A 27,216-nucleotide genomic window follows, 5' to 3' on the forward strand; every position below is an offset into this window, starting at 1 on the left:
GTTCTGGGCCAAGTTAGAGTAAAAAGCGTATAGACCTGAGAATAAGACAAGGATAGCTATAAAACCGCTGCGTCACCTCCCACTGCCCGGCCACCTAACCCGCCGATGAGAAAGGACAGGAAATACATGGAGAGACTGACCTGGTATGCTAACTAATCTCTCTCTCTCTCTCTCTCTCTCTCTCTCTCACACACACACACACACACACACACACACACACACACACACACACACACACACACACACACACACACACACACAAAATCCTACGCCTTTTCCTACCTCAGCTATCTTCTCCCTTCTCTCCCTCTCCCCCCGTCCTCACCCCCTCCCTTCCCTGTCCTTCCCCCTTCCCTTCACGTCTGTCATGTCGTCTAGGTTGGTCAGGTGAGATGAGGTGAGGTGAGGTGAGGCAGGAATACTTGTAGGCATCTAATTACCTTCCCACCTACCTACCTATCTATCTATCTATCTATCTGCCTTCCTACCTACCTACCTACCTACCTGTTTATCTATTCATCAATTATTTACATACCTACCTACCTACCTGTCTGTCTGTCTGTCTGTCTGTCTGTCTGTCTGTCCGTCTATCTATCTATCTATCTATCTATTATCTATCTATTTATCTATCTATCTACCTCCCTACCTACCTACCTGTTTATCAATCAATTTACATACCTACATACCTGTGGAGTCACGTGGAGAGACAGGCTGACGAATGAGGATATAAAGGAGCGTTGTGGTGTGGATGTGGATGTGATAGGATGCGTTATGAGGAACACACTGAGGTGGTTTGGCCATGTGGAGAGGATGGAGGGTGAGAGACTGACAAAGAGAGTGTATGTGAGTGAGGTGGAGGGGGGAAGAGGGAGGGGGAAGCCGAGGATGAGATGGAAGGATAGGGTGGAGAGGTATCTGAGAGAGGGGGATGTGAGTTGGGAGCGGGGCAGTGACATGGCGGGGGACAGGGCGACGTGGAGGCGATTTGTTTGTGGCCATCCCAAACGGGATTGAGGCGTCTGACAATAGATAGATAGACATACCTATCTGTCTATCTGTCTGTCACTATATATTTATGTATGTACTGTATATATCTGTCTATCCATTTATTTATCTATCTATCTATCTATCTATATTTTTTTTGCAAATTCTTCTAGTTCCACCACACAGGGCAACACAAACCACTCAGTAATGTAGCGATAGTTTTTATGTGAACGATAATTTAGAGAAAGCAGCATGGTACAGGATCAGGCGGTGCTGTGTGTGTGGGGGGGGGTGTTTGTGTGGGTGTGTGTGTGTGTGAAGTGAGTTGCCTGGAATAAAGCACAGAAATACCACTGTTGAGGGGATTGGAATGATGAGGAGAGGAGTTAGTCGAAATATGAGGGATTTATCTTGGAGGGTGTTTGAGAAGGAATTAGCATGTGGAGGATTTAGTTTGGAAGGAATTTGGGAAGTGAGCAGCAGAAGGAAAACGATGAGGTGTGAAGTAGAGTTAGAGGCTCAGGTATGGGTCTCTGTGTGTATATAGGGCTTGATTACCCACAGGTGTGCATGGGGTGGGTCACTCTGGCGACATCTGACAGCTGTAAATGGTTTAGATCACAGTTGTGTAAAGGATAACACAACTCTAAATACCAGGGCATTTTTCTCTATCATTTGGGAGTGAACGGATTTTGAATACTAGCACGTCATAAATGAAAATATTTGTTACAATATCCTCTTCATTTCAATTAAGTAATAATATTTCGCTTGATGAAAGTAAAGGCTATGCGGATCTAAAGAGTACATATTGAAGGTTTGTTTTCAGTCATTCCCACGAATATCATACTTCCATGAAGTGCTTCCTCACCTTCACACAATCATCATCTCATCCAAAGTCATCTTGTTCCACTGCAGTCTTGCACTACAGGGTCCATTTTGCCTTCAAATCAGAGGAAATCACAGGAGGAAGTAGCTGTGACGAAGGCAGGATTTGTTATGGTTCTTCCATATTTAGGAAACATACATTTACAATTATATGTTGCTGGCAGATATTCATGTAACTTGTTAATATTATTGTCAATAATGCTCCAGTATACACAACTACTATGATATTATTCCAATTACTGTATCTAAAAGGATATTTAGAGTACAAGTAAATTCGTGCTCCAAGTATTTGGTGGTTTCACTGTTACCCCCACCAAGGGCCTTGACCCCCACTACCACAGGGCCTTGACCCCCACTACCAAAGGACCGCACTGGGACGCTAAGACAGGTTGAAGCAGGTCATGGGTCGCCGCTTTGCCCTCCCCTCCCCAGAGACAGGAAATGCTCTCATTCCTCTTCATACACACCCATACAGAAATTAATACATGTTTACTTAGGTATTTATAATTATACCAGTCCCATCAAAATGTATATCTATTAAGAACCTAAGAAGAGAGGATAGCAGCAGTTGGTCCATGCTAGCAGCTCCTACAAGAGTGACTAAACTACTGGAATAAGACAATGATAGCAAAGGAGGCTCTTCCCCACCCACCAAACCCTCCAGTCGAAACAGGCAGGAAAGCGTCGTAAGGAACACCACGAGCTAGAGAAAACTAAGGTGGAAACTTTACAGGAAAGTGAGAAAGGAAAAGACTATCTTAGTGAAACCTGAGAGGAAAAAGAATGAATCAGTACCTGTAATTAGGAGGTTATCTTAGTATCCAACCACTAGACATCGTTCCCAGTAACTCCACTAATACCTGGATGATCCCGGATGAAAACTCTATCTATTTACTTAGCCAGACGCCATAATCCCGTAGGGGGTGGCTGTTTGTCTTTGAATTAGTTGTTTTACGGGGAGGGTCACTAACCCTCCTCTAACCAACTTGCTGACACGTGGGGAACACGTATGGGTTGGTTATATGGTTACCACCCAGCGTTTAAATGGTTTCCTGAATTACAGGAAACCATTAGGCTTGTCACTCAATGTAACGCCACCTGAAAAAGAAAGAGCAATAAAAAGTGACAGGAAAGCTGGGAGAAGTAGGAAGAGAGGAGGGTGGATACAGAAACAGAATGATGAAGATGAAGGAAGAAGTAGGCAGCACTACATCAAGTGAGTGGATGATGGTCGCCACCACCTACTGTAGATGAAGAATCATTTACAAAAATTATTACCTTCAAAAATGTTATCTGAGGGACGCAGCAAAAGAGGAGCATTTTTTTTTTCTTATCTATGGTTCTGCTTTCGACAACATTCCTAGGGAGTTTATTGCAATTATTTAGAACGCAGAAGGTGAAATTTTGGGTTGTATCAATATTATCCTTCCTTCCTTGCAGCATCACGCCATATCCTCGTGTTGTGGTCTCTGTAATAACTTTAAATTGATTGTTTGATTCGATATTACTAAAATCGTTGAGCATATTAAAACGTTCAGTTAGTTGGCCCCTGGTTCTACGTTTTCTGAGAGAGAGAGAGAGAGAGAGAGAGAGAGAGAGAGAGAGAGAGAGAGAGAGAAATGAAAACATAAGAGAGAATAATTGCAGTAAGCCGCTAAGCAGCTCCTGCGAGTGACTAAACTACTATAGTCTGACAAATCTAAACATAGGGTTTGGGTGGAGTCTGCCTCTGCCTACACTATTGCCATGTTTCCTAACCCTACGATTTATAACGCCTGTGGTTTGTGTAGTAGGAATGATACATAAACATAACTCATACTAATATAACTGTAATGAAAGTGCTGACATGTATCAAGGAAGAATAAAACTATTCTGCATACTATATTATACGATAATAGAGAAACGTGGCATAAAAATTTGGCAGTGTTGCTCTAAAAATATTCTAATTATTATTTACTTCCCCAACACTTCTAACATTGCTAATTAATTTAGCAAGTATAATTGCAAGAAAATTTGAAGGGATAAAAGTGGGAAGAGGCGATCCTTTCATAATTAAAATAAATATATCAAACAGCTCTGGGGTGGCAGCACTCACGCGACACGTGTTTGTGTGTACGCTATGGGAGGTCACCAACCCCCTGCAGGATTTAGGCCTATTGGGGAAACCTCTGTAAAAAAAAATGCGCCGTGACTTTTATCTCAAGGGTGGTGCGGAAATAAAGTCAAAATTATAATCCATACATAAAAATGGAAGTAAAAAACCATGGATGACACAACAAAATCTAGCGAGAGAGAGAGAGAGAGAGAGAGAGAGAGAGAGAGAAATAATAATAATAATAATAATGAAACTTTATTTCCACTAAACAGTGGGTATTCTTATACATTATACAGTACTACAGCATACTGTACAGTATGAAAGTTCTATACGCAATATAATACAAGTTGATACATATGGTGGAGAATAGTGACAGAGAGGTAAATGGTTTAAAAGGTGTGAGGACACTTAGGTTAAAAATAGATCAATTAAGGGATTTATAGTCTGACAGATCGAAACGTAGGGTTTTGGTGGAGTCACCCCCTCCCTGCACTGTTGCCACGTTTCCGAGCTGACCTCTCCATCAGCGATGACCTTGACACTGTTTCCCTCTTGTGATCTCCGTTTTCTAATACCCCCTATACCCCTGCCACCAACACCCCTATACCCCTACCCCCAACAACACCCCCATCAACAACACCCGCTATACCTCCACCACCAACACCTCCTATAAATATAGACCCCCACCATCAACACCTGTATAATAATTAGCCGTTGATAATTGCTATACTTTTATTGAGAGCATACATTCTACCCTATTGCTCAAACTCCCTAATCTTACAATCCCATCTGTCTTAATCCTTCCCACTGCCTTCGTTCCTAAATCCCTTAATTGATCTATTTTTAACCTAAGTGTCCCCACACCTTTAAAACCATTTACCTCTCTGTCACTATTCTCCACCATATGTATCAACTTGTATTATATTGTGTATAGAACTTTCATACTGTATGCTGTACTACTGTATAATGTATAAGAATACCCACTGTTTAGTGGAAATAAAGTTTTATTATTATTATTATTATTATTATTATTTCTCTCTCTCTCTCTCTCTCTCTCTCTCTCTCTCTCTCTCTCTCTCTCTCTCTCTCTCTCTCTCTCTCGCTAGATTTTGTTATGTGTCATCCATGGTTTTTTACTTCCATTTTTATGTATGGATTATAATTTTGACTTTATTTCCGCACCACCCTTGAGGTAAAAGTCACGGCGCGTTTTTTTTATAGAGGTTTCCCCAATAGGCCTAAATCCTGTAGGGGGTTGGTGACCTCCCACAGCGTACACACAAACACGTGTCGCGTGAGTGCTGCCACCCCAGAGCTGTTTGATATATTTATTTTAATTATGAAAGGATCGCCTCTTCCCACTTTTATCCCTTCAAATTTTCTTGCAATTATACTTGCTAAATTAATTAGCAATGTTAGAAGTGTTGGGGAAGTAAATAATAATTAGAATATTTTTAGAGCAACACTGCCAAATTTTTATGCCACGTTTCTCTATTATCGTATAATATAGTATGCAGAATAGTTTTATTCTTCCTTGATACATGTCAGCACTTTCATTACAGTTATATTAGTATGAGTTATGTTTATGTATCATTCCTACTACACAAACCACAGGCGTTATACATCGTAGGGTTAGGAAACATGGCAATAGTGTAGGGAGGGGGTGACTCCACCCAAACCCTATGTTACGAGGAGGAACACTATAGGAACGAAGGCAGTGGGAAGGATTAAGACAGATGGGATTGTAAGATTAGGGAGTTTGAGCAATAGGGTAGAATGTTTCCCAATGCACCTGGGAGGAGAAGGAGGAGGAGGAGGAGGGAGAGAGAGAGAGAGTCAAGCAGTTACGGTACGGTAGGTTACATTGCCGTATGCTCTCAATAAAATAGCATAGCAATTATCAACGGCTAATTATAGTGGATATTATTACAGTCAACCGAGAGAGCCCGATGAAATTATGTGTTTGGCCAGGTTTATATATCTGTCTATCAGTCTGTCTGCCTGCCTGACCGCCTGCCTGTCTGCCTTTTCTGCCTGCTTGACTGCCTGCCTGCCCGCCTTTGTCTGCCTGCCTGTCTGTTAGCAAGATTATAAGGAAAAGTCAGCAGAATATCTTATTTCTTTATTTAGATTTTGAATTTACCTTTCTAAACAAGCCCTTACGTACTCGGGAACGTTGTCGCTGGAATCCAAACAGGAAGAGTCAGCGGACAGTGACTAATTTTTCGCAGTTACCCATCCATTTTACTGCTTTCTCTGAACAGGAAGCCCACCCCGACTTAATCAGTGGTGTCACAAAAGGTGCGCGGGGAAGTCAAGCAAGCAGATCATCTCTGTCATTAGACTTTGAGTTAGGTTAGGATGAAGTAATTCGTTCTTCTTATAGCATTCAGTAAAAGGTCAGGGGTACAAGACAAGGATAAAGGTTCAGTCAGCCGTCATGTCCGAGTGAGAGGCTCATCAATTTCGAAACATTGTGATGAACGAGCAATAAACAGTACGTCAGAGGCAGACTCCGTGGAGAGAGTGCATCAGTACATAACGTCTACACGATTATTTTGTTTTCAGTTACCACACTTCACAACCACAGGTGTTTAGTGATAAAGTGGACTGGCGTTTGAATCGACTGTAAGGCACGAGAGTTGTTGGCGTCACTTCATAAGCTGGTGGTTAGATTTTGCTGGATTTTCCCGCCATTGTCCTCCTGCCTGTGATCTGTCGCCTTGTTCCCACTGCACCCACCAAAGGTATGCTGTTTGACTTTATTAATTCTGTACCCATTTTACTCAAACTTGGCCTAAAATTTTCATCTCTCCAACTTGAATACTGAGTTGTAGCAATAGATTAATACTAGAATATGTAAGTCACAAAAAAGTGCCATTGAAGAGGAGCCGTAGCGCTGCCCTTTTCTGTCAATGGCCCATGTGAAGTAAGCGGCAAAAGGACGAAAATCTGGGTCAAGTTACCCTGAAAAAAAGTAGTATTCTGCAGGATACTATGATTTTCTAGGAAGTTGTGGACAGTTGAGAGTTGTTTGTGGTTTGCAATAAAGGGACACTGAGAAAGAAAGACACAGACAGAAGACAGACAGACGCAAGGCAAGGAGACAGGAAAGGGGAGAAGAAGCGTGGCGCTCTTTTGAGTATGAAGTTGACTTCATAGCACATTATATTTGTGCCGCAGCTTTAATAGCATGTCTTCTTATGTATTACCAAGGTCCTTTGACGAATAATGAGCTAACACACACACACACACACACACACACACCAAACCATACACCCCCCATCTCCACACCACCCCACACATACAACACATCCACCCACCCTCCCTCCCCCAACACACACTGCAACCACATCAAACCATACACCCCTCATCTCCCTACCACCCAACATAAACAACACACACACACACACACACACACACACACACACACACACACACACACACACACACACACACACACACACACACACACACACACACACACACACACTGCAACCACATCAAACGATATACCTCCCACCCACCACACACAGCACATTCACCTACACACACACACACACACACACACACACACACACACACACACACACACACACACACACACACACACACACTGCAACCACAACAATGCGTACACCCCCACCCCCCCCGCACACAACACATCCACACATACACACACACACACACACACACACACACACAGCAACCACATCAAACCATTCACCCCCACTCCCCACACTCCACACACAACACATCCATCCACCCACCCACCCACACACACACACACACACACACACACACACACACACACACACACACACACACACACACACACACACACACACACACACACATAGTACTCTCTAGTGGAACTTGCGGGTGAGGAAATATGTCTATGTAACTGTGATGGTGTCGGGAGGTTGCCATGGTAACACACAGGCACCTCGTACCACACACACACACACACACACACACACACACACACACACACACACACACACACACACACACACACACACGTTATTTTTGGGTAGGGCTGGTAAAGAGAGCTGTATGATCATGAGAGTTAATAGAGACAGCATTAACACTCTCATAGTAATATGACTCAGTCTCAGCTGAATGCTATCGCCAAGCAGTACCTGGAATAAAATACTAAAGTTGCCCCTACTATGAGTGGGCCCGGGTACCATCTAGTGGTTGTGAAAGTAGCTGAACAAGTTTTTCGTCTTGGTAGGCGTCGCTGCTTGGCTACTTTTGCTAGTGGCCGTATGACAGTGGAAGGACGAGGGGGTGTGTGTGTTGCTGTTGCATCATTCCCCTGAGGTAAGTGTTGGCTATTTGCTGTTTTTAGCCATTAAGGTGACTACATTAAGACACAAGGATATCGCACTGATAGATAGGACATATCATGGCCCAAAGAAATAATATCTATAAGGCTACTAGACGTAATTCTGATGAGACAAGGGGGATGTTAGTGTGAGGGAGATGAGGAGGCCTTGTAGTCCAGTGCTGCCGTTTTGTGGAAAATCGTCTGCTAATGTGGAAAAACAAATGAACGACGAGCATGGATGTGGGCAGGCGGACGTCGTTCCACACTAATTGTTCACGTTATTTTGTAGGAATAAGGGGGATTTTGTCATGATTGGTAGGAACTAACATGTATTGTTTTTCAGACCCTTCACAGTTAAACCAACGAATATGTAGCGTTTGTCGATAATAGTGTCATTTAAAACAAGGAAGAATACGTCGTTTAACAGTCTACCTCTACCTACCCGGCGATATCATAAAAATATATATATATATATATATATAAAAATATATATATATATATATATATATTATTTACAAGACACGTGCCAACCATTAGCAGTCCACACTTGTTTTGTAATATTAAAGAAATACCGAAACAATGTTGTAAATCGTGTACAGTTGATATACTAGAAAACTTGGATGTGGATAAACTTACTTGTCTCCTGTCTTGTTATTAATCAACATTAGCTGACTTATTAACTCTCTTAATCATTTAACGTCCTTACACTTGAATGATAATAGGTCTGACATCATTAATTGTACCCTCTCTTCCAGTATTCACAGTATACCAAATTTTATGGTAGTTATACCAACAATACATCCTCTGTCATCCTGGTTACTAAACGAGACCGGGTGCAATAATGACGTCACAACCACTGAGCAATTCACGGCAACTCTGCCTTGTACCGCCTCAATCTTGGTGTCTCAGCACCAGTGAAATAGCAGTGTGAGTGTCGTCCTGTTGATTCTCGTGCCGATCAGACTGGTGGACTAGGTTTGCCTGCCCCTTTGTCCCTGTCCACCCAACAGTACAGTTTGGGACCTGAATGTAAACTGATAAGTGCGATTCGGATTTCAGAGGGACAATGTGATGGGAAAAAAATATTGTATGTAAGTTATTTTGTCCTGAAGCACATGCACACACACACACACACATACACACACACACATATACACACACACACACACACACACACACACAAACACAGTACTCTCTAATGGAACTTGCTGGTGGGGAAATGTGTGTATGTAACTGTGATGGTGTCGGGAGGTTACCATGGTAACACACAGGCACCTCGCACCACACACACACACACACACACACACACACGTACGCGTATATTGTGGTGGTGTTCCTTCATTTTACCAAGGCCGAGATAGTCGTTTTTTTGCAGCTTATTTCCGGTAGTTCAGTGAAAGAAGTAGACAAAGTTACAGCTCTACATCATTTCCATACCACTTCTTCATGACTAGCACCATTCTAGTGTTAACCCCTTGTCACAAGACAAAATTTAAGAAAGAGATTGCAATTTTACGCCAAGTTAGAGTGAACAGGGTATAGTAGTGATGCTGCAACACACGTATATTTGTCCTCTTGTTTACAGGTCAGTCCACACGCAGTCCTTAGGTCACGTCTTCCACAGAACAGGTAACGCATGGACAGCCAGCGTAACTAAATGGCAGACCAGAGACGGAGTGAGAGGATGAGGCACACAGGGAACAAGATAGAGATGATACTCGCAGATCCACCGAGCTGGGACGAAACAAGCTAAGAACCAAAGGATCGGAGTGGAGACAGGTGAGAGGGATCCTTATCCTGCAGTGGTGTGTCACAGGCTGATGATGATGATGATGATGATGATGAAGACGGATGTTGCTGCTGATGATGTTGATGCTGCTGCTGATGATGATGTTGATGCAAACTCTAGAATATGGTTAGATGATAGTGATGTATTTGATGATAATGGTGATGATATTGATATAACTTCTGTACTACATTTTTTACAGTGTTGGGATGGTGATGACATGCTGCTGCTGCTGACGATGATGATGATGACGACGAGGAAGAAGATGATGGTGATGATTACGACAACGAAGACGACGACGACGATGAAGACGACGACGATGATGATGACGACGATCTTCTAGTCATTGGCTGAGTCACCTCTCCCTTTCCTTTCTGTTTAACTTCGTGTTTTGGTGACTGGGAGTGTGTGTGTGTGTGTGTGTGTGTGTGTGTGTGTGTGTGTGTGTGTGTGTGTGTGTGTGTGTGTGTGTGTGTGTGTGTGTATGTGCTTGCTTCTGTTCGTGTATGTATATCTTGGTTGATGATACCATAGTTATTCAAATGGCAGAATTATTTCCACACATTCATAGTTTTATTTCAAGGGTAAATATTAGGCCAAGAACATAGGACCTTTTACCTATACAGTTAAGAGACACTTACGCAATATTCTGAAAAGCTTATTACATCCCATAGACCACAGCACAGGGTTTCATAAGTCACTGATCACAGTCTTTTTATGTATCGTTAGGAAGTGGATTAATATGAGTGAAGTAATACATATATTTTGGTCTTTATTTGATGGGAAGAATTAACCTCACATATTCTTTTTAATTTTAAGGATACAACACATGATTTTCTACATTTTATCACAGTAGCTCTAGGACCGGCCCTGACCGTCTGCTTCTCACTAACCATTTTCGGATGAGAGGTGTTGTACTCATATAGGCTTTAGAGATTATAGTGAAGCCAAGTTACGTTCTACCAGTCCCACACATTAAGTCACACACCATCACCCTCTCACACCACACCATACCATACCACCCTCCCACACCGTATCACACCACACCATACCAATCTTTCACATTACACGACACGAAATCACACTCCCACACCACACAAAATCACCCTCCCACACCGCACCACAAAAAATCCTCCTTCCACACAACACCACACCACACAAAATTACCCTCCCACACCACACCACACATAACCACCCTCCCACACCACACCACACTACAAAAAAATCCTCCTCTCACATCACACCCCACCCCACATAACCACCCTCCCACACCACACCACACCACACCACACCACACAAAACCACCCTCCCACACCACACCAAACCACACCACAAAAAAATCCTCCTCCTACACCACACCACAGAAAATCACCCTCCCACACCATAACACACATAACCACCCTCCCACACCACACCTCACCACACAAAGCCACCCTGCCACACCACACCACACATAATCACCCTCACACACCACACAACCCTCACCACACAACCCTCCCAAACAACCCTCCCCACACCACACCACAACCCCCCCACCACACCACACCACACCACACCACACCACACCACACCACACCAAGGAGATGAACCTAAGGGGCCTGAAGCTCCCGCATCTAATAATTCTGAGCTTGTTTCCAGGTAACTCCACACACACACACCTCAGGTGACGTCTTTCACAGAAGAGATAACAGAAGGAGAGCGAGCGCAACTGAATGACAAGCCAGAGATGGAGTGAGAAGAAGAGGTGCACAGAGAACAAGATGGAGAGATCATATGATGCAGATCTACCGAGCAAGGACGGAACAGGCTAATAATCAATGGATCAGAGTGGAGAAAGGTGAGAGGGTCCTTATCATGCAGTGGTGTGTCACAGGCTGATGGTGATGATATTGATGATGATAATGATGTAGATGCTGATGGTGGTGATGCTTTAACATCTCAACGTATGAGGTTACAGAATGCACAGTGAGGCTGCATAGTCAGGAAATGGAAGAATATGAGTGCATTTAAGTATTTATGTAATATGATGAATAAGGATGGAAGATTAGAGGATGAAGTGACTGAAATGATACATCAGGGAAGGAGGGTTGCTTGCTCTCTAAAAAGTAGTGATTAGGAAGAGGGAACTGAGGATGATAGTGTTAAAAAAAAAGTGCACTGCATGCTGTGATTCCCACTTTAAAGTATGGAAGTGAAGCTTGGAACTTGCTGGAAGGACACAAGTCAAGAGTGAGAGCGGTGGAAATGAGCTACTTGAGAGGAGCATGTGGAATTTCATAGAGAGACAGACAGACAAATGGGCAGATGAAGGAGCGTTGTGATGCTGATGTGGATGAGATTGAAAGCGTTAAGAGAAATACTTCGAGGTGGTTTGGCCATGTGGAGAGGATGGCGAATAAGAGAATGACTAGAAGAGTGCACATGAGTTAGCTGGAAGGATAGAGGGGGATGGGAAGACCGATGATGAGATGGAGGGAAAGAGAAGAAACATATGAGTGCGATACTTGAGCTAAATGGTAGAGGACAGTACATCCTGGAGGCGATTTGCTTGTGGTCACCCCTTACGGGATTAAGGAGTCTGGCTATAGGTAAACCGATATAGATAAATAGGTAGGTGATGATGATAATATGATGATGATGATGATGATGATGATGAGAATGGTAATAATAATGAGAATAACGGTGTAAATAATGGTGATGATGATGGTGGTAATGAGGACGACAACTACGATGATGATGATGATTATGATGATGATTATGATGATTATAATGATGATGATATTGATGATGATTTTTGTCGGCAGGTGGAAGGACAGGACAAAACAGCAGGAATTCTACCATCGGTCCAAGTATCCACGATTCCACATCCACCTATCCATCCATCGATCCATCCATCCACCCATCCGTCCATCCACCCATCCGTCCATCCATCCATCCATCCATCCATCTCGCTTGATGTTAAAAGCTAAGTCTATTTAACTTAAGTAGTACCAATTGCTTCTTCATAAGCTTTCCAGCTGTCTGAACAGATCTGCAGTAGCTTTTAACTTCTAGAATAACTCGGTTCTGGTGCTCAGTTTGGTACTTTTATTTTCCTTTCATCAGCACTGGCTCGGCAAATTTTGAGAAAAGTCCCTCAAGAAACTCCTTTTATTTTTTTTACTAGGTTTCTAATGATGTCCATAGATCCGTTGTGGCTTTAATAGTTTCCTAGACAACACAGTCTTGGCGCTGTTCTCTGCCACCCTATTATACCATGTCACATAGTGTTCTCGCTCGCTTGCTCTGTACGCTCGCTCGCTTGAACAATAAATCACTGAAGAAAAGGTGGTATAAAGCCCCCTAAGCCGCCACAGTATTATAACCCTCGGTATGCAGTCCGTTCCCTGCGGCCTTGTAACTCTATGTACCCGAAGCGCTTACAAAATAACTCGAAATAATTTTCCTTTCGTAACTATACTCGTTTCACTCTTACTTGGCCTGAGTTGTTGTTGTTGTTCTTGTTACATCTTAGGCTCCTCTGGATGTGAACCCAGTGCTATGTTGAAGGACTGTCTGTGTTGTGGTGGTGTGGTGCAGGAAGTGAGTGGGTGTGCTGTGGTGTGGGGGTGCCACTTTGCAGTATGAGCACAGGGGATTGTATGTGTGTTATATTTTGTGTTAGTATTGTAGCAGGGAAGGTTGGTGTACTCGTGTCTCTGGGTTCGGTAGTGTCTGAAGGGTGTATGTCTGGTGGTGGCACATGAAGGATGCTGTTTGGTAGAAAGTTTTGGCTGGCTGGGGTGTCTGTGTTTATGTATGTGTTTGGTATAGAAAGTTTTGGCTGGCCGGGGTGTCTGTGTGTTTATGTATGTGTTTGGTATAGAAAGTTTTGGCTGGCTGGGGTGTTTGTGTGTTTATGTATATGTTTGGTAGAGAAAGTTTTGGCTGGCTGGGGTGTCTGTGTGTTTATGTATGTGTTTGGTAGAGAAAGTTTTGGCTGGCTGGGGTGTCTATGTGTTTATGTGTGTGTCTGGGAAGTGTGGAGTCGGGTGGAGGAGGGGACATGTTGCAAAGATAATCTGTGTAGTGTTGGGAGATTGTTCGATTTTGTTTATTTGTGGAGAGGATGATGCAACATAAGGTTACAAAGGTGGGACGGATCTTGAGCCGAAGTGATGAACTGTGTGCCTCTCATATTCACTTGGTCTCTGAAATTGGTTATGTTTCTTGGTGTAGGCTGTCAGTACTTGTGGTCTTAGTGTCTTCCGCTATCAAGGTATTGTTTTCTGTTCTTTAAAGCTTCTTCGTGTTTGTGTTGGGTAAGATTAGGGCTCGGCTTGTGCGACAGTAATTCACGGTTGTTTTAATGAATTACTTATAAGTGGAGGATGGAGTTGGGATGTATATGAGAGAGGGTGTGTGTGAATTAGGGGGAGTGATGCATAATGACAGGGGACAGGGTGGCATAGAGGAGACTTGTTTGTGGCCACCTCTTACGGGATTAAGTCGTCTGGCTATAGATAGATGGATAGACAGATAGCTTATAGTTTCCATACAGTTTGCCGAGTAGTAGCGATAGGTATCACTAGAATATGATGGTAGTCACGAATGAGTGCCGTGGAAAGGATGTTGGGTTGTAGTATTGGCTGTTTCTGCTACTGATCTGCGTGATATTCTCATATGCTTTAAATAAAACTCTGTGCCAAGTTAAAGTGAAAGGCGTGTATGTTTGTGTAGGAGGAACAAGAGACAAGGAGGTATTCTGTGGCCTGTTTTCTTTGTGCTTCCTACAAGACACAATAATAGTTATGACGGGGCATTGGTGGCAAGTTTGTGAGTCAGCACACACTTACGGCCTCTCATTATACAAGGTGGTCCATATATTACGCCACCCAGTTCTTGTGTGTTGCGGGCACGGCTCAGTGAACATTACCAGTGTCTGCCCTGCATCATTATCTATTTCCCACAATCCTCTTCAGGCTTAGCTTTATAATATAGGCTTTAATTTAGGTCCACTGATTGCATGGTGGAGAATTCCCATAACCTTTTTTATGCTTAGCTGTATATCATTGTATTGTATAATCTTTTATGTCCACGATCACAAGGCTGAGTAGTAATTTGGTGAAGCGATCAGAATGTCTTAGCTCATCACAAAAGCCGTCACCAGAACACACAAGACTGCAGAGCGCAATATACTTATCACCTATATTAAGTCAAAGCCACAGTTTAAAAGGTAATGAAACAAGACAGAAAATTTAAGTTTTCATTATTAACACTTCAATATAGAATACATTAACAGAGACAGCAATATAAAATATGCATTCAAAAGTAGCATTTGTCCACAGAACATCCTGGAGGGGAGCGACCCGACTTGCAAGGCAGATCACACCATCATCACCAGGCTTCTCTCGGCAGGTCAGGGCAGATCACCAGCAGCAGCAGCAAGTCATCTCACGGCTGGGGAAGACACGACACCCTGCCGCCGCCGCCGCCACCACCACCACCACCACCACCACCACCACCACCACCACCACCACCACCACCAGGCATCTCAGAGTAGGGGAAGACACCACACCACCGTCAGGCTTCTCACGGCAGGGCAGACCAAACTTCAGCAGGGTATGACCAGTGTGGCAAGGAAGCAGCAACAAGGCAGCAGACTCCAGCACGACCTGTGGACCAGATGTGTGTTAATTCAAATCAGTGTTAGCTTTAGTTATTTCATCTTCTATCTATCTCTATCTATTGCCAGACGCCTCAATCCCGTTTGTGGTGGCCACAAACAAATCGCCTCCAAGTCGCCCTGTCCCCCGCCATTTCACTGCCCTGCTCCCAACTCACACCCCCGTCTTTCATATACCTCTCCACCCCATCCCTCCATCTCATCCTCGGCCTCCCCCTCCCTCTTCCCCCTTCCACCTCACTCACATACACTCTCTTCGTCAGTCTTTCACCCTCCATCCTCTCCACATAGCCAAACCACCTCAGTGTGTTCTCATAACGCTTCCTATCACATCCACATCCACACCACGACGCTCCTTTATATCCTCATTCGTCAGCCTGTCTCTCCATGTGACTCCACAGGCTCCTCTTAAATAACTGCTCTCACTCTTGACTTGTGTCTTTCCAACAATGTCCAAGCTTCACTTGCATACGTTAAAGTTGGTATCACAATACTGTCATGTAGTAACTTTTTCACTTGCATGCTCACTTCCCTGTTTCTTATCACTGCTTTCAAAGAACCAGCAACCTTTCTTCCCTGCTGTACCCTTTTAAGCACTTCACCCTCCAAACCTCCATCCTTACTCATCACACTACCCAAGTACTTAAACGTACTCACATTTTCCAATTCCTCACCATCCAACCTCGCTGTACATTCACTGACTTCACCTCTCTCAAAGACCATCACTTTACTCTTCCCTACATTCACCTTTAGATTCCGTTTCTTGCACACTCTCCCAGACTCATCCACCAAGCCTTGCAGCTCCCCTTCGTCTTCACCCAACAACACAGTATCATCTGCAAACAACAGTACAGGGAGTTTCCAGACACTATCCTCTTTCACCAGGGCCACTCCAAAATCCACTACCCTACCTTGTACCTCTTTTATTACCCCATCCATGTACAGTTTGAACAACCATGGAGAAATGACACATCCCTGTTTCAAACCAACTTTCAAAGAGAAAAATTCACTTAGTTCACCATCCACACGCACTGCAGCCTTCGCACCATCGTACATACTCTTCACAGCATTCAGCAACTTCCCATCTACTCCATACATTCTTAACACTTTCCACAATCCTTGTCTATCCACCCTGTCATATGCTTTCTCCAAATCCATGAAAGCCGCATACAACTTCTTTCCCTTCTCTAGAAACTTTTCCACTAAAGATCTAAGAATGAATATCTGATCTACACAACCTCTTCCCTACCTAAAGCCTCCCTGTTCTTCTCCAACTAATTTCTCTGTTCTTTCTCTAACTCTGTCTATAAGTATCCTACCATACACTTTTCCTATTATACTAAGAAGACAAATGCCCCTTTGATTACCACACACTTCTTTTTCCCCTTTTCCTTTGTACAAGGGAATAATTATACCTGACTTCCAATCCTCCGGGACTCTACCTTCCTCCCAGGCCAATCTGCACATCTTCCACATCCATTCCACTACTATCTCTCCCCCATGCTTCAGCATTTCACCACACTCTCCATCAATTCCTGGGGCTTTCCCAGATTTAACTTTCTTCATTGCTGCCACAACTTCTATCCTACTGATTTCTTCCTGTCTTCTCACCTCCCTCCTCCTCCCAGCCATTCCCCAGCCACTTATATTCGCATTACTTCCATCCTCTATGTTCAGCAATTCCTTAAAGTGTTCTCTCCATCTGCTCACATTTTCTCCCTTCTCCACTGGGGGAGGCGGTGGCTCAATCGGTAGAGAGATGGGCTACAGTCCCAAGGGACCCAGGTTCAAATCCCCGCTGGGGCAGGGAACAGTTTAAAGATTTGAATTACATTAAATCAGCCTTTACTGATCTACCAGAAGCCCCGCCGACATGTCGTAAAAATACCCCCGCTAATACCAATACACCAGTCCTGTATGAGACAGCCCTAGCATGTATTCAATATGGACGGTGGGTGTTAGCGCCGAAGTGGTGACATGCAGAGGTGCATGGTATGTAGGAGGACTGCTGAGCCTTGATAGCGGGCTGTGAAGCCTATGCCCAGCGTCGGACACATAAAAAAAAAAAAATCTACCATTTTTATCTTCCACTCCCCTGCTAACTTCACTTCCACCCTGTCTTACTCTTTTCACCTCTTTCCAGAACATTTTCTTACAGTCCCTCCACTTTACACTCAAATTCCTTCCAAATTCCTCATCCACCCTCTTCTTACGCTCTCTTACTAATCTTTTAACCTCTTTCTTTCTTTCTACATATAACTTTCTCTTCCGCCTCTCAACTTCTTCCACGCCCCTATTTCTCATCTATTCATTGTATGCTTTCTTATTTTGTGCCACAGCCTGTCTCACCTCTTCAGTCCACCACGCCGTTCCTTGCACCCCCCTCCGTCTTCTCTTCCTTCCACGCACCACATCACATGCTGCACATATTTCTTCTGTAAATATCCTACACACACCTTCCACGTCTCCCATCTGCTCCAATTCATATTTGCCCAATCATTCCTCCACTTCTCTCTTATACTCTGCCTTTTTCTCATCCTCTTGTAACCTTTCCACTCTCCTTGCAACTACTCCTTCCTCTCGTCTTTCCCTTCTTCTATTCCTCCATCTTACTTGAATCCTAATTCTGACCACCACCAAGTAGTGGTCAGAAAGTCCACTCCCCCAACATCTATACACTCTTGCATCCTTTACACATCTTCGCATCCTTTCATCCACACACACATAATCAATCATTGCCTTCCTTTCATTCAGTTCACCACCCACCCTTCTCATCACTTGCCATGTATACCTGTGGATCATTTTATGCCTGAAGAGGGTATTGGCTATCACCAACCCCCTCCCAGCACAAATATCCACTAACGCACTCCCATTCTCATCTATCTCAGCAGGCACACCCCACTCACCAACTATTCCATCCACCTTCACATTCCCAACTTTACCATTCATATCACCAATCAAAAACACTCTGTCATTCCTTCCAGACTTTTCCATGCACACTTCTACATTTGTCCAGAACTCTTCTCTCACTCTTCTAGCACGATCTTGCGTTGGTGCATACACACACACACAATCGCCCACATTTGTCTTCCAACTTTCAACTTTACCCACACAATCCTTGACCCAGCTGATCCATACTGTCTTATGCTCCTCTTCCATCTTTTACTCACAACTATATATACTCCTTCCTTTGCCCTCTCATTCTCACCTACTCCTGCACATATACCCCATCCATACTCCCATTCTCTCACACTTTCTCCTCTCCATTTTGTTTCAGTTATTCCACATACATCCACTTTCGCACCCTCAAGCACCCAGACAATCTCTCTCTCTTTCACCTCATCATTCGCTCCCCTTACATTCCAAGTTCCAATTACCATGTATATTATTATAATGTATTATTATTATAATCATTATCGGGAGCAGGCTGTAGTATGGTACGAGCCTGTGAGGGCAGTACTGTACTCTCAAGGAAGGTGGAAAAGCTGGTGATAGGGAGAGCTGGAGCTCCCCCTTGACATTTTTCAGTGTCACTAACATAGAGGGTAGGCCAGCATACTCTGCCAAACATTTTTATAACTACCTGCTCTTCACTACTATACATGCACTTTATGCATCATACCCCATACCCTACAATGACACAGGTTGGTGCCAGTAAGGGCATGTGGCCGGAAAAGGACATCTAGGGGTTAGAACGCCCAGTCAGAATGACATCCATGCATGGCTTTGTCCCCGAGAAGCAATTGGATTTTTTTTTTTTTTTTTTTTAACACCACCAAGGGATGTAGACAGGTCATCTACCCTTACATGTATTGGACTAGGTTAGCCTAGCCACAGGATCCTACACCGTGAAAGAAGTATGATGAGACTGTATTTTTTATCTATCTATCTATTGCCAGACGCCACAATCCCGCAAGGGGTGGCCATTTGACTTTGAGTTATTTGTTTTACGGGGAGGGGCACTAAGCCTCCACCAACCCACTTGTTGACACGTAGGGAGCACGTATGGTTTGGTTATATGGTTACCACCCAGCGTTGTAAATGGTTTCCTGGCTTACAGGAAACCATTTGGCTTGTCACTCAATGTAAAGCCACATGTAAAGGAAAGAAAAGCAATAAGAAGTGACAGGAAAGATGGGAGAAATAGGAAGAGAGGAGGGCAGGCACAGAAAAAGAATGATAAAGACTAAGGAAGGAGTAGGCAGCACTACATCAAGAGAGTGGATGATGGTCGCCACCACCTACCACAATGATAATGATAATAGATATGTAAACTATTGTATCCATCTAAGAAGAACAGTAGTAGTAGGTGTACAGTACAACCTTTCAGATCCAAAATGCCTAGGTCCAAAGGCTTTATGCAAAATGGAACATTTTGGAAAGTGGAATCATAATGGCAGCTGTGAGAAATGACTTGTGAAACAAATACTGTAGTCAAGGCAATTGAGAACAATAAGTAAACTGAAGCACTTGCATTTGTAACTTATCATCTGCTCTTAAACATGTCCACAAAAGAACTCAGTCTTCAGTTATACCTTGAATGTGTGAGGACATGATATCAACACCCCTCTATATCATGAAAAAATATTTTGGAAATTGGATGTTCGGATTTGGCAGGTTGTACTGAACCAGCAGTAGTAACCGTAGGCTTATCTGAATGTGAATTTGGTGGACTGCTGGCGCCAAAACTGGTCTGGGGGAAAAAGAGGGTGGTGAGGGACATAATTTTGTATTACCTTGTACTGTAGTTAAGCCACATGATTATATCAGTCCCACCACACGAAGGAGTCCCTCTTAGCACCATGTGTACAGTACGAAAGACTCCTTAGGCAGACTTGCGTTAAAGCGAACAAGTAATGATCAGAATACACTTGCAGAGTTACTAAACAGTGGACACCAAACATAGCCCAAAGTCCTACCCCTTCTTATTACAGCACCGATACAATACTCTTCAGTCCTGTTCTTCCTCCATTAATCCCTTTAATACAGTACTATATGTCTGTCTCAAGTTAGATATGATGGTCTGGTGGTAGAAATAGATAGTAAAATGAGAATATAACTACATCTTTTGGATTACAGGGCACAAACTGCTCCAATGATTAGCCTTTATTCTTGCTAATTTAAGACTGTTATTCAGCTTGGGTAAGACTTTTCAAACTGGAAGGGTCACATTACAACCTTCAGGAACCTGTTCAGTAGGAAAGTAATTAAAGGTTGATAGGATCGCTTTTGGACTGAAGGGGTTAGGGACAGGCTTCATTAAGCCATTCTTGTTACCTTTAAACTATGTTAATCAGCATAGGAGAGACTTTTCAAACTTAGAGTCCCATATGACATTCTTTAACATGTGTAGGAGAGACACTGGATAAAGCCTGATTGGAGATATAGTATATTGAACTGGAAGGACTGCATACCTTACATCCTTCATTAGCCATTGCTGCTACCTTTAAATAAGAATTATCATACTGAAGGTAATTACTAGCAGCCTTCATTAACATATTACTGTACTGTAATTAGGAGAGAGGTTTCATAAGTTGATTGGAAGTCAGGAGACAGCAGGAATATACCATTACTGTTGAGGGGGATGAATTTGTGTGTAGGCTATGATATAGGAAGCATATCTCAGAATATGGATGTACAAGGTTAATCATATCTTGTATAGTACTTACACTTTCAGATTTGATAGCTTTTCCTTTTGTAATCTTTACTGAATGATGCAATCAGTTCATGATTACACATTATATAATCTCAGACTTCATCTGTGTCATTGTAGTTGGCTCACCTTGACAAATTTTAATCCTTCTGCTGCTTAGTTCCTGTATCTAAGTGGCAGAATAAGACAGTATTATGGTTTTGCATCCTCCCCATAGATCTTCATTGTGATTTGCATGATAATCTAGTCTTTATCTCTAGAAACAGCTCAGCATTCAAGGTGGAGAGATGCCAGGTTTTTGTCAGTTTAGGGTGGACATGTAGTCTATATGGTTTGTCTTTATTGTTTTATGTATTCATTATTATTATTATTTTTTTTTTTTTTTACTGTGGATCAAATTTAGCGATTCATCTCTTCCGTTTATAAATCGGTACAACAGATAGGCTTTCATTCTCAGTTCTCACAGAAGGTATGACCAATGAGTACTGTACTGTCTTCCTGTGCAGTGTATATTTTGTCATTTGTACTCTCATTATAAGTTTCATTAAAGAATTTGTATCATATGTTTAGTTTCTGTGTCACTCAGTGTGTTAAGTTTATGTAATATATGGTTAATCGTTTAAGTCCTGCCGTTGGATAGCAGTCTAAGTTGCAGTTTTTACTTTCTCCCTTTATATAAGTAGCAACTGCTCTATATTCTTTCCATAGCACTTGTTCATGATTAGCATTAAACTGCAGGCTTAGGTATTCCAAGTAGCTCAGGAAATTTCGAAATATCTCCTCCTAAAGCGACATTAATAGGTACATGACAATTTAGTTTAGTCTGTGCATGATAGTTCAATTTCCCATTTTTTGTAACGTAAAGAAATAAAATACAGTAGAAGTTTTAGCCGATATTGTTATGGGGGCGCGGTGGCATAGTCAGCATGGTACTGACTTGCTGATCAGGAGGACCCGGGTTCAAATCCCGGTGTGATAGAGGTTTCTTTAAAATGTGGCTGAGGGAAGTTTGCGTAGCAGGCTTTCCTTAAAACCACAAGGCCCCATACTTACACTTCAGCTCACACATACCAAGACACTTACACACACTACTACATACATACACACATCGACACACACACTACTACATACATACACAAGACACACACACAAGACACGTACATAGCCACAGCCACCTTCACACAGTAGACACACAACAAGACACACACAGTACTACACACACACACCAAGACACGTACATAGCCACAGCCACCTTCACACAGTAGACACACCACACACACACACACAAAAAGGGTGGGACAGAACACCACAGGCAGACAGAGAGGGACATAAACAAAACACAGGGAGTGAGAGAGGAGGGGGTTTTATTAAAAAGTCCAATTTTGGTATACCTCCTGTGGCAAAATTGACATAGCCCCCCCTTTTATATTTTTTGGATATTTTCATTTAGTGCCCCCCAGGCCCCAGACCCACTCGGCTGAACCAAATTGTCTGGCATCAGCTGGAACATGATATACCAGAGTTATGCCGGTCATGCGGGAGTTAATGGTGACGGTATTGACACTGTCAGGCTCCTATGACTCACTCAGTCGAATAAAATCGCCTGAGTCAGCTGAAATGGGGTACTAGAGTTGTCCCAAGCACCAGAGGGTTAAGAATCTTAACCCCCCCTGAGTGATGCTCGGGACAAGCATCACTCAGGGGGTTAAGACAAGCATCACTCAGGGGGTTAAGATTCTTAACCCTCTGGTGCTTGGGACAACTCTAGTACCCCATTTCAGCTGACTCAGACGATTTTATTCGACTGAGTGAGTCATAGGAGCCTGACAGTGTCAATACCGTCACCATTAACCCCCTCACGACCGACATAACTCTAGCATCATGTTCCAGCTGACGCCAGACAATTTGGTTCAACCGAGAGAGGATCCTAGGATCCTGAGAGACACTATAACATCACAAACAAAATACAAAATGCCTTCCCTCCATCTTGAACGTACTATAATTCATTTACATTAAGTAGGCTCGTATTTTCGTATTTTTGCAGCTTATTTCATGTATCTTAGTTAAAAGAAAAAAATACTACGAGCCGGTGAATAAAACCAGCACTTGTAGACGAAAAATATAATTACCAAACAGTTTCGGTGGACACTGCCACCATCTTCAGTGGTCAAGATAGTGAGACGGAGTGACATACTGACCATACAAGGGTTCCTTTTTATGCGTGTGTGTGTGGAAGGGTGGGGTAAAGGTGAGGTGGGGTGGGGTAGATTGTAAGCGGGGATTAACCCAACGGGGATTTTGGGGGGGACATTACCGGACAGGTCAGGTGTAATTCCTATCTGACCTTACCTGTGTCGTAGCAGGAAGGGACATGTCCCTTCCTGCTACAACACAGGTAAGGTCAATGTCCCTTCCTGCTACGACACAGGTAAGGTCAGATAGGAATTACACCTGACCTGTCCGGTAATGTCCCCCTCAAAATCCCCGTTGGGTTAATCCCCGCTTACAATCTACCCCACCCCACCTCACCTTTACCCCACCCTTTCACACACACACGCATAAAAAGGAACCCTTGTATAGTCAATATGTCACACCCTCTCACTATCTTGACCACTGAAGATGGTGGCAGTGTCCACCGAAACTGTTTGGTAATTATATTCTTCGTCTACAAGTGTGGGTTTTATTCACCGTCTTTGATTATCACGCACGTGTGATTCATCCAGCCGTTACTACGAGCTGTGTATCTTTTCATAGCCCTTCTTCGTGACTAGCATCGTATTCTAGTTATCTATAGTTACAACTGAGCATTCAAGTTGGAGGGATCACAACTTTAAGCAATTACAGTAAACAAAAAAAAGCAAGTGTCGTTCTCTTGACCTCTCGTCTTCGCAGGAACGCAGCGGTGACGCCATCTTGTGCGTGGAATGCGTGAAGTGCAGGCTCTTGAGTGGAAGGAGCACGGAGACACGGGAGACTTAATAATATTCGCTAGTCAGCCAGTCTAGAAGCCTGGGATATTTGCCTGAAATAATAATAATAATAATAATAATAATAGAAATAACAACAAAACCAGTTATATACATAATTCAATATCTTAGTCACTCGATCCGTCCATTCCACCCCTTCAGTACGAGGACGCATTTCTGTAAGCTAATTTTTCTAACATGGGAGGTTCGATACGTTTGATTAAGCCTATCCATAAGACTCCTAAAGCTGAGTAAATGCCTCTGAAAGTTGCAAAATATAAAATATGAAACGTCTGTATGATATAAAAACCTTTGCTCACCTCCGGGACTCGATCTGTGGCGCCTAGAACAAGTGCTGACGTCATGTTTACACTTTGCTACCTTTAGACGATTTCCTGGAGCTTAAAGAAACCCTCTCGGGATGATGGGACACACACAATAACCCCTTCAGACAGAGAATGACTTAGTTGCTTTGTTCTAGGTAACCGGACGATTTTATTCAGCTTAGGAGATCCCCTCGTAGTGAAGGGGTTGATGGTGACTGTATCTAACCCCTCCAGTACGAAATTTCTCTCCAGAGATGAAGAAAATCGTCTGGAGGAAGAAAGATGAAATGGAAAAAAGTGTTAATGTGGACAATGAGTTAGATAAGACTGGTTTGGTTAAGGCAGGGTAGGGATGGGACGGTTGTGGCAGGGTGGGGTAGTGTTGGGTCGGTTATGGCCGGGTGGGTTAAGGTTGGGTTAGTTTTGACAGGGCGGCGTAGGACTGGGCCGGTTTTGGCAGGGTGGGGTAGGACTGGGTCGGTTTTGGCAGGGTGGGGTAGGACTGGGTCGGTTTTGGCAGGGTGTGGTAGGAATGGTTCGGTTTTGGCATGGTGGGGTAGCGTTGGGTCAGTTTTGGCAGGGTGGGGTAAGGTTGGGTCAGTTTTGGCATGGTGGGGTAGGGTTGGATCGGTTTTGGCAGGGTGGGGTAGGGTTGGGTCGGTTTTGGCAGGGTGGGGTAGGACTGGGTCAGTTTTGTCAGGGTGAGGTAGAATTGTGTCGGTTATGACAGAGTATAGAATAGGTTTTGGTTGGTTTTGGCAGCGTGCGTTAGGATTTGGTCGGTTTTGGCAGAGTGGGGTTTGATTGGGTCGGGTAGGATTGGGTCGGTTTTTGCAGGGTGAGGTAGGATTGGGTCGGTTTGGACAGGGTGTTAGGACTCCATATTATAATTATAAATTATAATAGTTCCATCATATCCAACACCTATTTCACTGTTATACTACAGTGTCTCATCAAATTTGGGGCGATCTTCTCTACGATTTTTGTTCTTCCCCGCTTAGTTCAGTCCTTTAGTTCATTCATGACCCTTGGCTTTCCTTTTTATTTTTATTTTTTTTATGTGGTGGTGCACAGGTGCACGAGGCTTGACCACCATTAGTTCAGAATATTTAAGGGTAGGCCACCAAACTACGCCCTGGTAACGTCTACGCGTCAAAACATCTGTCCACCTCTGGGACTTGAACTGCGGAGCGCTGGACGCAGAGCTCCCGGTCTGCGGATGTCACTGTTACACTTTGCTAGCTTCTGACGATATCCTACGGCTTCAGAAAACCCTCTTAAGATGACGGGACAGAATCATGTAACCCTTCAGACCAAGAACGATTTATTTACTTTGTCCTAGCTGACCGCACGATTTTATTCAACTTAGGAGATCCCCTGACAGAGAAGGGGTTGATGCTGGCTGTGTCTAACCCCTCAAATTCAAAATTCCTCTCCAGAGCTGAAGAAAATCGTCTGGAGAAAGAATGAAGAAAACTGAAGAAAGTGTTAGAGTGAAAAATGAGTTAGATAAGATTGGTTTGGTTAGGGCAGGGTAGGGTTGGGTCGGTTATGCCAGGGTGGGGTAGGGTTGGGTCGGTTTTGGCAGGGTGAGGTAGGACTGGGATAGTTTTGGCAGGGTGGGGTAGGACTTGGATGGTTTTTGCAGGGTGGGGTAGGATTGGGTCAGTTATGGCAGGGTGGGGTAGGGATGGGTCGGTCTTGGCAGGGTGGGGAAGGGACGGGTCGGTCTTGGCAGGGTGGGGTAGGGACGGGTCGGTCTTGGCAGGGTGGGGTAGGAATGGGTCGGTCTTGGTAGGGTGGGGTAAGATCGGGTCGGTTTTGGCAGGGTGGGGTAGGATTGGGTCGGATATGGCAGGGTGGGGTAAGATCGGGTCAGTTTTGGCAGGATGGGGGTAGGATTGGGTCGGATATGGCAGGGTGGGGTAAGATCGGGTCGGTTTTGGCAGGGTGGGGAAGGGATGGGTCAGTCTTGGCAGGATGAGGTAGGATTGGGTCGGATATGGCAGGGTAGGGTAAGATCGGGTCGGTTTTGGCAGGGTGGGGTAGGATTGGGTCGGTCTTGGCAGGGTGGGGTAGGATCGGGTCGGTTTTGACAGAGTGAGGTTAGATTGGGCTGATTATGCCGAGGTAGGGTAGGGATGGGTCGGTTATGGCAGGGTTGAATAGAGGTGGGTCGATTAGGGCAGGCGAGGTTAAGCATGGGTAGGTTATGGTTGCGTTGGGGAGGGTAGGATTGGTTATGGCAGGGTAAGATAGGGCTGGGTGGTGGTGGACTGGGTAGGGTAGGGTAGGGTAGGGCTGGGTAGGGTAGTGTAGGGCTGGGTAGGGTAGGCTGAATCAGGGTAGTGTAGGGTACAGAAGAGTGGTGGGTATAACTGCCGTTTAGTTCTGTCATATCCAACGCCTATTTCACTCAGTTATACTACAGTGTCTCATCAAATTTGGGGCGATCTTCTCTACGATTTTTGTTCTTCCCCACTTAGTTCAGTCCTTTAGTTCATTCATGACCCTTGGCTTTCC

The sequence above is a fragment of the Coenobita brevimanus genome, chromosome 28 (assembly GCF_032717465.1).
Source record: "Coenobita brevimanus isolate Jiangsu-jjx chromosome 28, ASM3271746v2, whole genome shotgun sequence".
In the NCBI taxonomy this organism is placed as follows: Eukaryota; Metazoa; Arthropoda; class Malacostraca; order Decapoda; family Coenobitidae; genus Coenobita; species Coenobita brevimanus.